This window comes from Oryzias melastigma, linkage group LG6, assembly GCF_002922805.2.
Source record: "Oryzias melastigma strain HK-1 linkage group LG6, ASM292280v2, whole genome shotgun sequence".
Classification (NCBI taxonomy): domain Eukaryota; kingdom Metazoa; phylum Chordata; class Actinopteri; order Beloniformes; family Adrianichthyidae; genus Oryzias; species Oryzias melastigma.
The window spans coordinates 30,810,342-30,822,619 of record NC_050517.1 but is presented as its reverse complement, the minus strand read 5'-3'; the positions used below and the strand labels follow the sequence as shown (position 1 = coordinate 30,822,619).

Here is a 12,278-nt window from a genome sequence, read left to right as displayed (position 1 = left end):
GGCTATCAGCTTTAGCATTTTCACCTTCAGTGTTTTCAGCTATTAGCACTATCATCTTCAGTGGACAAATTCAGCTTCCAGCATTTACACTAACATTATCACAGCTAATGCTATATATGTAGTTCATAATTATGTTAAAAAGTTACAGTTTTAAAGTTTTAAAAATGTAGTTTTAGTGTTTAATAAATGTTTATCCTGTTCGGCCCGTGATCTAAGGTGTTTTGGATTTTGGCCTCTCCTGATCTGAATTTTCACATTTTCCTTCTTTTAAACACATTTTTACTCATGTTTCTAACGTCTACACTCATGATCCACATTTCGGTCTTGTGAAATAGGAGTCCATTTCTATATGATGCCATCAGAAACTTGCCTCACTCCGACAGTGAAGTCGCTGCATGTCGACGACATCGGCAACAAAGCAGCCGTTGTTGCAGGATGGAAATGCAGTGACGCAGAGCGACGGCATCGACGTCTCGTTCTTGGTATTCTGGTTTGTTGAGGATTTCTAGGAATGTAATGCAAGTGGTACTCTGGTTGGGTTTTCTATTTCCTGTTTGGTTTTTTTTCTTGGGGGGGGGCATATGTGTGCATAGTTTGTTGTTTTCATTGCTTCTTTAAAGGTGATCAACTACTAAACGCTGTTTTAACAGGTCAAGAGTGTTCCTGTTTTGTAAGGTTTTGTTTTTGCTCTTAAAGGTTCAAGAATGTGTTTTAAGTTATGTGGGATAAGAAATTATTCAACCTTTCTCAATCAGGATGATCATATTGGAATAAAAAGTATTAATCTGAGTATCAGTTCAGTGACAGAAAGTGAAAAAAATAACAAGAAAATATGTTTATTTTGGAATTTCAGTTGAATTAAAACTATGTAAAGTCATCCTTAAAAAACACCTGGAAGATGATTGGAGTGGGAGTTTACGGAGTAAATCACATCCACAAGTCGACAACCAGGCAGCCTGGACAGTTGCTGCTGTCAGAGAAGATTATTTCATTATCTGAATAAATGAAATGACATTTCCTAAGACAGTTTCCTTTGATTTGGTTTGTTGCTACGCTAAAATGTCTCATGCAGAAAAGCTGAACTGAGGAACGGGTTTGGAAATCCTGCGGTCTGGTTTCATGTTGGGAACCAAAATCAGGATGCGTTTGTCAGCAGGCCGTGCAGCAGCAATGGGAAACTCTCCACTACCTTTTTTTTTAATTTTCAATGACAGTGTATCAGACCCCCAAAAGCTGAAGAGATGAAAGATTAGTTTCATCTGATTCTGTGTGATTACCTTCATTTTTATCTAAGAGTGGATTCTTCAAATTAAAAATGTATTACAATTCTTCTGCTTCACTGTAAAAATAGCTTAAAAATATTAAGATGAAAATTACTTGAATGTAGTAAAATGATCTGTTCATGCAGCAAGTCATTTGTTACTAAAGACATCGTATTAATAAAAAATCATAACCTAGGATTTCCATATTATGAACCAAAAATGAGGAAAATTGAGATTTTAAAGTCTAACTGATGCATAGAATTACTTCAAATTCAAAATGGTTAATCGTTAATTTTGATAACAACAACGAAAAAAAATAGTGAAATAAGTGGAAATTAATTATATTAGAAAAAATGTGAACAAAATGAGCCCAGTAACTATTTATGTTCTATTATTAAAACATAAATTTGCGAGGGTAGCCTGAGCTGTGATCTTTTTCTTATTTTGTTAAGACAATAATAAAAAAGGTCCCCTATTCGAGACAGCCTTCAAAGTCAGTCACAGAGACACAGAAACACAGTGGAAGCAGCTCTCATTCAGACACGCCCCCCCAGTGAGATCAAAGTTCCAGTAACGACAAAATCTTTGAGAGATTTTTGTAGAACTCACAATAAATAAACCTGATCATCGTTATCCGTGTCTTCGCGGCATCTAGCTTAGCATCACATTTTTTCAGGCGGCGAGGAGCGAATTCGCCGCGCTGTGAAAGAGGGGCGGGGCATCGGTCTGCGGCTCAGAGGTTGTGGAGTTCTCATTTAATGGGAACAGTCAGCACATCAAAAAACGACGACATCCAGAACCTCAATATTTGACCCAACGGTCTCAACCGTGAGTCAGTATGTGACGAATGGGAATAAAAATGTGTTGATTTGGGAAGATGGAGGAATTCTTTTTATTACTGAAGTACAGACATTGGCACCGATTAGGAACTGAAAACAAAAAACGCTTTGGCACCAGAACCGACTAAGAACCAATCGGTGCCGAACCTCCTCCTGAGGGTCCCCGTCTGTTGTTGGTCCATAGAAAGACGGAGAGGACGACATTAGAAAGTACCAATATAGTGCTAAGCTTTCCACTTTACGGCGGTGTTCTTCTCAGCCCGCAATCTTCTGTCAAACAACATTAAGTTCCTGTTCTACCACAGATGGGGGCCCTCGAGGTATGGGTCAGTACCGGACCGGACTGCTCAGTGAAACGAGGTTTAGGATACACCTCCATTTGTTCCTGAGAAGATAAAAGACAAAAGGGGTCTCTACAACACAACACATATCTGATGCGTGAGGATGTGACCGAAGCCAGTTGTGTGTTTCTTCTGTTGCCATGGTGATATGGAACAACAGAAGGAGACATCATTTTGACCTATTTGTGTCGTTTCCGTGGTGGTTACCTATTTGCTGACAATAGGTAAAGACAACTGTTGTGTCTGCTGCTGGCGTTCTGCATCCTGATCATTCTGCTCACCTGGCAGGTGGAGCTAATGACCTTCATCAGGTGTTTCCGTCAACCAGGCAAAGCAGGAGGCGGAGCAGCAGGTCTTTGAGTTTTGCTGGTTTGTTTGGTTCTTCTCTTCCTCTTCATGTCCTCAGCAGTCTCACACTGCTGGGTTTTGTTATTTTAGTTTGGGTTGAACCTTGGTAGTCTTCATCTGCAGGCTTGCTTTGTTTCTTTTTGTTATCTAGATTCAATTAGGCAGCCTTCAGCAGAGAGCTACTCTGACGGTCATCATGGCCGGTCAGGAGTCTCTCTGACTTATTTATGTTCCAATCACTTTGTTTTTAATTTCTATTTTTACCAGCACAGTAATCCTTTCATTTTGTTTCTTTACAGGACACAGTTTCCTCTTCTCTTAATAAAACTGTGTTCCTCGTGTTCTTGGCGTCCGGTTTCAGATGTTACGGTCCTCTTTTGGACTTCCCCGTAGACTGAGGCCGGTGTGACTTTTGGGGTCGTAACAACAACTCTGACAAAAATGTCCAAGACTTTCTAACATCATCAATCTCAGCTGACGGTTGGCTAATAAAAGTGAACATATGGCTTCCCATCTTCATAACTCGTTTATCTCCCTTTTCCTCCGAAAAATCTCCTTTTTTTTAAAGGTTGGTAGGAAGACAAATGGAAGAAAATTGGTCCAAAGTGGTGTGTGGTCAGCCCTTGACAGTTGCCATGTTACTTATGTATCAGTCTGCTGCTCTTACGGCGGGGGCCGAGGCAGAGAGAGGGTCTTAAGAGATTTCCATCAGCCGGCGACTCAGATTTTCGAGCCATCTGGCACGCCGTGGCCGGAGCCGAGCTGCTTACCTTGTGACTCCGTGGGCCTCGGTCGGCAGCATTTGACATGTGTTTTCAAGGTCATGACCCCCAACTCATTTCCTTCTAGGCAGCCATTCTGACAGCAGGGTTACGTTTATATGATACCCCGGGATAAGTGCTACTTGAAAGTGCCAAGTTTCTGGAATCCGCTCTCTTAGCTTTGATACTCTGGTTTCTGTTATGACCCCACTCTGTCCATATTGGCCCTCAGTCCATCTGGACTTACCACACACACACACATGCAAATCTCCTCAAATTATCATCCAGCCTTCCACTCTAATGGGATGTTTCCCAGATTCTTCTTCGTTTAATGACCGACGTTCTGAGACTTTTATGCATTTTATTGTCTAATTACACATTTCCATCAACCTGTATGGACATTCGATTGGCGTTTGTCGTATTAACAACCGTTTTTCCATGGTACTGATGTCAAATCAAACATTTTTTGATGACTACCTGCTTCAAAGTTTGTTTTTGTCACCAACTTTTCTAAATCTGTGAATCCGATTCGAGCATATTTGGAGTTTTTCTGGTTCTGTGTGGTCGCTCACAAAGTAACTCTCCCCTGAGAGCTGCCCTGGAATTTGTTGAATCTTTGAACCCTGAGCACAGCCGGGCGCTTTCACAGGCCTGAGGAATCTTTCGGTGGTTCTCGGTGCCTGGAGGAGGGCATCAGGTGTCTCGCCTTCCTCTGGCTGACCTCAAGTTTTCGAGGAATGGAAAAGAAAGGAGGATTTATTCAGAAACGTATCAGTAAAGTCCCACTATGTGGGATTATTTTAGGTCTGACAGATCATCTGAAATCGATGCTTCTGTCAGGGTAGACGAGTTCATTCCAGGTACGCCTGATGCTGCTGTCCTCAACTGACTTGAGAAAGGGTGAAGCTGCCTGCAGCCTCCCCTCACTGGTGCATCTCATCCTCGCCGAGGCAACAATCAGAAGAATAGCTTTGAGAAAAGCATCACAACTTTCCTTTAAACCCGCCTCACACTCGAGCTGATCTTTTGGATTGACAAATACATCGAAGTTCCTGTTTATTCTTTTTGTTCTCGAGACTAAGACGCATTTAAACTGAGACACACCTAGTTTTTAGATCAATCTTTCTTTTTTTATGCACCTTTCTCTTGTTTCATGTGGTGTTTCTGTGAGTTATAATGGAAAAGCCCTGTTCGGTTTTGATTGAGTAAAAAGAGAGTTTGGCTTGTTGTGATCGTCGTTTGGCAACATTTCTTAGAATTGTAAGTTTAGACATCAAACGGAGCTGAAATGCATCTTCCTTCAGCTTGTGCTCTGTCTCGAATGTCTTTGTAATATATTCTAGGCCAGATCTGTGCAGCCTGCAGCTCCACTGTGGCTCTCTGGTTCAAGAAAAACTAAAAATGTAATTCCATTTTTCATTTAAAGAGTAAGTAGCATTTTTTTAAGTAAAGTAAACTAACTTAAATTGTATTCAACTGTTTTACAAACATTTGAAGTACAGTGAATCAAATTATACCAGATTTTAAGAGTTGTGTATCACAGAAAATAAATAGGGTTGTGAAAGTTAACATGTTAACACGCAATTAATCGAAACAGAATTAACGCGTCTTTGATAAACTTTAATTTTTTTTACAGTCTGTGATTGAAATTTGTATTAAATTAAACAAATAATACATAATTTATTTGTAATTTTGTTGGAAGACAAGAGCTGATCTGACAGCTGGAGCGCTGAGCGAAAGATCCACTGTGGTGGGCGGAGCCAAACAGAGTTTTCTGCTAATAGAAATCCAACAACGAGGAAACCAATCTTAATTTTATTTTGGGACGGGGACCGACATGAATTTTCTAGAACTACGAGCACTGGTGTAATTTCTATTTTTGAATTAAAAAAAAAAATCAAGGATTTCAATTATGAAAAACACGATTTAACCATAAGGGACACTTAAGATGGTTTATTTTTAGGGCTGGGAATCGATTACAAATTTTAATGAATTAATCACAAACTGGAAAAATTAATTGTGATTATTATTTTTTTTTAATCTGACTTTAAAATGTTTTGTTACATTTATTTTGGTTGCAATATTTGCCAGCCACCTATTATCTGCAAATAATCACAATATGAAATCACACACTAAATTTGATTTAGAACATTTATTTCTAACCCTTTGGAAGCTCCATCTTTTCTTTCTTTTCTCATAATTTTTTCTTATTGTGTTTATGAAAAATAATAAAAGAAACATTTTTGGGAGAAGTTTAGTCCGAGTGGATTTCAGGTCTTTTTTTAGACAACACCTTAAATTCTGCTTGTGTGTACTGACTACGGATGGATTTTTTATGGTCAACAACATTCAAACATCCATCAAAATGTTTCAGTTTTGGTTAACGATGAAGCCAAACTGCTTGATGGATTGTTGGAGCATTATGGGTAATGTAGTCAGGATCCTGGTGGAGTGATACTTACTGTTCTTCAACTGTTGGTGAAGGAGTTGAAAAACGTTGAAGTTTATTACTTTTTTTTGTTTGCCTAATAAACCTCGCCCAAAAATGTTACTTTTTCAAATAAAAAATATTGTATCTTCCTTTTAATTAGAAGCCACAATGGAGGAGATATAGAGCCGCACGGAGCCGACAGCTGCAGACAGAAATCAATGCAACAATTTAAAAATATGATAAAATCATTTCAAAATGTGTACTATAAACATGTATTAATTAACTTGTAATGGGTCAAAATTTCAAGGTTTCTTTAATAATCTGAATTTTTTTTTACTTTTTAAATAAAGAAGAGACTTTCATCTTTTATTGTTGTATATATCTTTATCCCCCTTGTTATTTTTTCAGATGTGTATATATATACGTGTATATATATATTCATATTTCTATTTTATCTTTTTATATTATTATTATTTTTTATCTTTTATCTTTTCTACATAGGAGCACAGGTCACTGGAACCAAATTCCTTGTATATATTCTATACTTGGCCAATAAAGCTGATTCTGATTCTGATTCTGATTCTGATTCTTATCTCTGTGTTTTTCCAATTCAAAAGTGACTTAATCTCCAACTATTCCAGGGAAATGAAACATTTCTGTGTTCTCTTTATGCTTTGTTACAGTCTGCTGAAAGACTCATAGAATTCGGTAATAATTGGCGTCTCTGGGACTTCAACTGTTCAACATTAAAGAGGGAAAATGAACCTTATAGCACTAAGGGTCTGATTCAGTGAGAGATTCGCTGTGAAAGAATGTGCATGCTAATATGTTTTACATGCTATTTGCTTATGCTTTGCGGGTGATCAATGAAGAATGACTGCAGGATCAATAACAGCTGCAAAAGCAGTCCTCACGAGGATTGATTGAACCCAACAGTTTAAAAAAATGCTCTTCTTCTTCTCTTAAACGAAGAGCAGAAACGGATCAGCAGATGAAACCGGCTGCAGGGCTGTGTTAATGCAGTTTTTCTGTGACATGATCGCTTGGATGTGAAGTTCAGGAACTCCCAGGACCTGTTCTGTGCTCTTCCTGTACTGAGGAAGCTAAATACTGAGAGCAGCAGGAGAAGAATACATCCTACTAGAGAGTATGCCTTTAGTGTCCAAACTAAGAGAAAATAGTCTACAAACAAATCCAGATTTTAACTCATAATTTCATTTAATCTCTTGAAGTCTAAAACTTAGTGACATAAATGATGAAACTGAATCAGATCCAGCATCAGGACTAATTCTTATGAGTGAATCTCAAACAAAGCTCAGCTTTTCTAGTCTTAATATGGTCACACAACACCTGGAACGACCACAGAAGGCCAGCGTCAGTATCCTTTGAAAGTGTTGTTTACTGCGTCGCCTCTCTCACTTACCAAAACCCAATAAAAACTCAAAAAGGAAACCCTGACTCAGAACAGATCAGTGAGCAGCGCCGTCATCTCTGTCAGACGGCGTTCTACCTGTCCCCGTCGTCATGGAGCCTGATTGTATCAGGACAAATGTGGTTAAATAGTTCAGACCAAAAACCCTTAGGGGGCATCAGATGTAAACGAAAACAAAAAGGTGTCACTTCAGGACAGAGTTAACTTGTGTTGAAAAAGCCAAAATCCATGTTGATGGAACACCAGGGGCGTGATGCTACGTCAGCTTGTGGAGAGGTCCTGCGGCGCGTCCTGAGCCTCAGCCGTGGTCATCCGGCGGCAGCGCGTTTTTAATGCATTGCGGCGCGTTGTGGTGCTGCAGGTTGTAAAGTTTCCAGAGTTCAAATATCTGAACTTTGTTGAAGAATGAAGATGTTGTGTTATCAGGAGTGTGTGTCTTTCCCTCTCACACGATTCGATACTCGATCCACAAATCCATACATAGAGGATTCAACTAACTTTGATACGATACAGTCGGTTCTTTTACAAAAACACTAATATCTGGGCATTTCTTGTTCATTTTAAAGCTATAAATAATAATTCACAGGATTTGACTGAGAAATGTGTTCAGGTTTTGACTAGAGCTGGGTTGATAAACAATTTATAAAAATTTAGATTGATTTAGCACATAAAGCTAAAGTCTGCTAGCTTGATGCTAACTTATAATAGAATTTCCCATAGGACGGCTAATGCTAACGCTCGGTTGACTCAAACATACATTACTGACTAAATGAACATCTTTATATGAATTTTCTAAACTCTTTTAAGGAAATATTTTCAAAATGAACCTTTTGTGGTCTAAAACACAGTTTTTTCCTCATACTTTCTTCTTCTGGAATAAGGTGTAATGCTACAGCGCGATCGCCACCTAGTGGCCAAACTGAAACTCCCTGATCATTTTTGTTAGAACTTCTTCTTTAGAGAATCCATGTAAGTCTTTATGATATTTCATTATTCATTCAAATCATATAGTAGATTATTATTGTATTTCTAAACAAATGTGTCTAAATGTGTAAACTTAAAATTACATTGAGTGGATTGAAAGAATCGATCCAGGCTCTTGTGAATCGAATCTGGAGATCATTATTGATACCCAGCCTAGTGTTGACTTGGAGGAAGTAAGCTTATGATTGGACGCGTTTTTGTTTGCATTGTGTGTAGGTAAAAGAGAAACTGCAGTTTGTCAAAAATGGATTATTTACTTCCTGATTCTGTTTTATACCTTTTACCCAACATAATGTTGTTCATATCTGTGGTTTTCAAACAATACTGCAGTCGTTTGATCAATTTTCGATTCGTATCTAATAGAACACGTTCCTGGTGTTCTGTTGAGTCCATGTGTTCCATGCAGCCGTTTCACCATGAAAACATGTTCTCCGGGGTTGCTCTTGAGGATCTGGGATGTTTGTTTCTGGGAGTGGTAGTCACCTCAAGCGCACCGTCATGACCCAGGAATGCAATCAATGATCGCTATTTCTCCATGATCGCTTGGAGGCACAAGAGTGGAGGAATGGCACGAGGAGTGGGCACATGCTTTACTTGTTGCAGCTCATCATCTTTGATAGGGCTCATCGTGTTTGGACATGAACGCTAGAAGAACAAATATTTTTAAAATGCATCCTGGTGGCCAAGCATCAATGAAAATGTCATTTTAGAATGTTAACGGTCTGTAAAGGTTTGGTGTTGATTTGTCTCATAAACATGTGAAGTCTTGGCTGACGTTGCTTTGATGATGGTCTAAATCAGGAGTTCCTGAACTGTTTCACTCAGTGGATCTAAATCTAAATGGGATTCAGGTCCGCGGGACAAATCCAAGGAGAAAATAAAGAATCTGAATATGAAAATATGCTCTCTTGAATTGATCCGTTAGCCGTTGTCGCTCCATCTTGGCTAGCTAAAAAAAAAGCAGCTAAAAGCATCGGAAGAGACAGTGAAGGATCCTGGGAATTTCAAACACAAAAAAAAGCCCGGGCTACGGAGCCCCTAAAGGGACATCGGAAAAAAAAAATTAAAGTTAATAAAAAAATAAAATAATAAAAAATAATAACTGGTGCGCACCACTTACTACTTACACCACCAGTTAGTAAGTGGTGCCCACCAGATAGTAATGTTTTTTCTTTTTAACTTTAATTTTTTTTTTTCGATGTCCCTTTAGGGGCTCCGTACAGGGCTGACTCACTTGGGATGTTTAACCCGTAGCCGCAGGCAAAGAAGGTGCTAACAGCGCCACCCGGAGGCCGAAATTATGTTACGGCCGAAGAGTTGTGGAACACCATAAAGGACACGTGTCAAAGTCACGGCTCCAGATCATTTTATGGTTATTAATGACCCGATGTTATCTTGAGCTCATTTCTAACTTGTATAATTTTGACAAAATATATTTTTATGGAGAGTAAAATATTGAAAGTTATTTAAGGTTTAAGTTGATTTATTCTGGAATAATATTCCTGCTTTTTGTGTTATTCATAATTATGTTAAAAATTACGGTTTTAAAGTTTTAAAAATTGACATTCTGCTAACTTTTGGACTATTTTGGCATTTACTAAGATTTTTTAGGTTATTTTGGAAATTAGCTAATAATTCAGCTGCATTCTAGCTGATTTGGCTAATTAAGCTTTTTACAGTTTTTTAGGCTGTTTTGGAGTTAAGCTAATATTTCAGCTACATGCTGCAAACTGTTTTAGCTAATTTAGGATTTTTCAATTTTTTAGGCCATTTTTAAATTTAGCTATTTTTTCGCTGCATGCTAGCATGTTTTGGCTAACCTAAGTTTTTTTTTTTTTTTTTTAGGATAATTTGACATTTAGCTAATATTTTAGCTGGCTATCAGCTTCAGCATTTTTAGCTATCAATTTCAGTATCTTCAGCGGCCAAATTCAGCTTACTGCATTCACACTATCATTATTATAGGTAACACTATATATCTAGTTCATAATTATGTAATAAAGTTACAGTGTTAAAGTTGTAAAAATGTTTAAAAAAAGTTTATCCTGTTCGGTCCGCGACCTAAAGTGTGTTTTGGACTTTGACACACCTGCCATAGAGAATCAGTGGTAAACGGATAACGGGTTTTAACTAAGGTCTCCTTGGCTTCCACAGTCACGACTTGAGGGGCCAAAAGATAACCTTTGGCGGGCCAAATTTGTCCCACTTTGAGCACCCACGCTCTTAAATAGTAAAAAAGGAGGCTAGAGAGGCTGCAGGACTCACGCCATCAAACAGGCTCTGTGTTGGTCTGACTTGGTCAGAAGTTCAGTCATTCCGCATTCTTGAATAAAGGATAAAGCTAGTCTAATCCCCTTTACCAGGTAGCTAGAGTTGGCCGTGGAGCCTGAAATTCCTGCAGCATACCACTTTGGGGAAGTTGCTAGGGTTTGGATGGACAATTCTCAAACAATAGCAAAGTCTCATTCAAAGAAAACGGGGTTTAAGTTCTGTGAGAAAGCACCACGGAGATGGGTACCACATGGAATTTGAAATATTTCTGTTGCTTTTCATTCAAACAAAAACAAACGGGAGATTTGGATTTTCCTGAAAAAGTGACGATGATGGAGGGACTGTATGTTGTCAGTTTCCAGCTTACCTGCTGACCAGAATGAGCCGGTAACCTGCTCAGAGTCAGCGAGCAGGATCAGTCTGACAAAAGTGACTTCAGAGACACAGACGGCAGCGTCCAGCTCCTTTATTCGCCTCCACAATGACTAAAGCCGCTGCAGAGGTGGAGCAGCATTACCGGCTGGTCCTGCTGCTCCTCGTGGGTCTGTGGATTAACGGTGAAAAGGCCCCCAGAGGAAATCTGTGGGTAAAATACATTGGGCCGTCTTTGTCCAGTGTGTCTGCAGAAGTGACTTTAGCCCCCTGTCAGCGCAGCCTGGTAAAACCCCTCAACAATAGCCATTCATCTGCTGTACTGTACATGCCAAACGGCTGGCATTCCTATTCACAAGTCGGCGGTCTGAGTCTGAAACCACAAGTCTGAGAGGAGGATCTGATTATCTTTAGTGTCCTCATTACTGACCTCTCAGCAGACATGTTTAATCGGTCATTCACAGCTGATTATCTTGTTGCTCGTTCACCTTTCAGGAGATGTGAATTAAAGGGTAACCAAACAGTAAATCAACTCCTGACCTCTGAAAATGGGACTTTGAAAATGCTGTCTGTTGCCACATTTTTGACAATTTAAAATAAACGTGTTTAATTCCTGAAAATGAAGTCTAAAACAGTCTGTGTGCCCCCCCCTACACATCTCTATAAATTCATTATTTCTCTGTTTGTAATGACTAATTGATCCACTTTGAATGTATTAGTTGTAAATTAACTTGAAATAAATCTGTTGTTTTGTTAATGAACAAATGATGTGTTGACCAATGAGAACTTTTAAATGTCTTTGTTATTGCTTGATTTGGTTTTATTGATTGATTTTAAGCATTAAAAATAATTGGATATTAAAAAGTATAAAAATACAGAACACTAACATATCAAACCCATTTCAGATATAAAGTAATACAATGATTAGAAAATAAAGACAAAATTAGCGAAGATGATTGATGCATTAAGGAATACACAGATGTCACATCAGATTAATTACCATATTTTCTGGAGTATAAGTCTCACTTTTAGGAGAAAAGTCTGATGTTTCAGAACAAATCCGCCAAGCAATGCTAAAAAATAAATAAATATAAGAATGCTAATCTTTTGATCTGTATGAGAAAAATATCAAAGTTTAAAAGGAAAACACTCAGATGTTCTTCCGTTTGTTTTGGACGACACTTTTTCTTCTGCTGCTGCTGTCAGTTGCATATTCTTCGGGGACAGCACCCTCTAG

General features: G+C 38.6%; 3 long non-coding RNA genes across 3 annotated transcripts in view; 2 read left to right on the top strand and 1 right to left on the bottom strand.

Annotated features, from left to right (window-relative positions):
• LOC112152249 overlaps positions 1-12,278 on the top strand; it is a 140,491-nt gene that overhangs the window by 44,895 nt on the left and 83,318 nt on the right. The window lies entirely within an intron of this gene.
• Positions 2,643-3,303, top strand: LOC118598889. Its single transcript, XR_004948110.1, has 2 exons — positions 2,643-2,811; positions 3,090-3,303. It is a non-coding gene; the product is annotated as an uncharacterized LOC118598889 (long non-coding RNA).
• Positions 6,432-8,729, bottom strand: LOC118598890. Its single transcript, XR_004948111.1, has 3 exons — positions 8,719-8,729; positions 7,909-7,911; positions 6,432-6,570 (listed from the first exon to the last, which is right to left on the bottom strand). It is a non-coding gene; the product is annotated as an uncharacterized LOC118598890 (long non-coding RNA).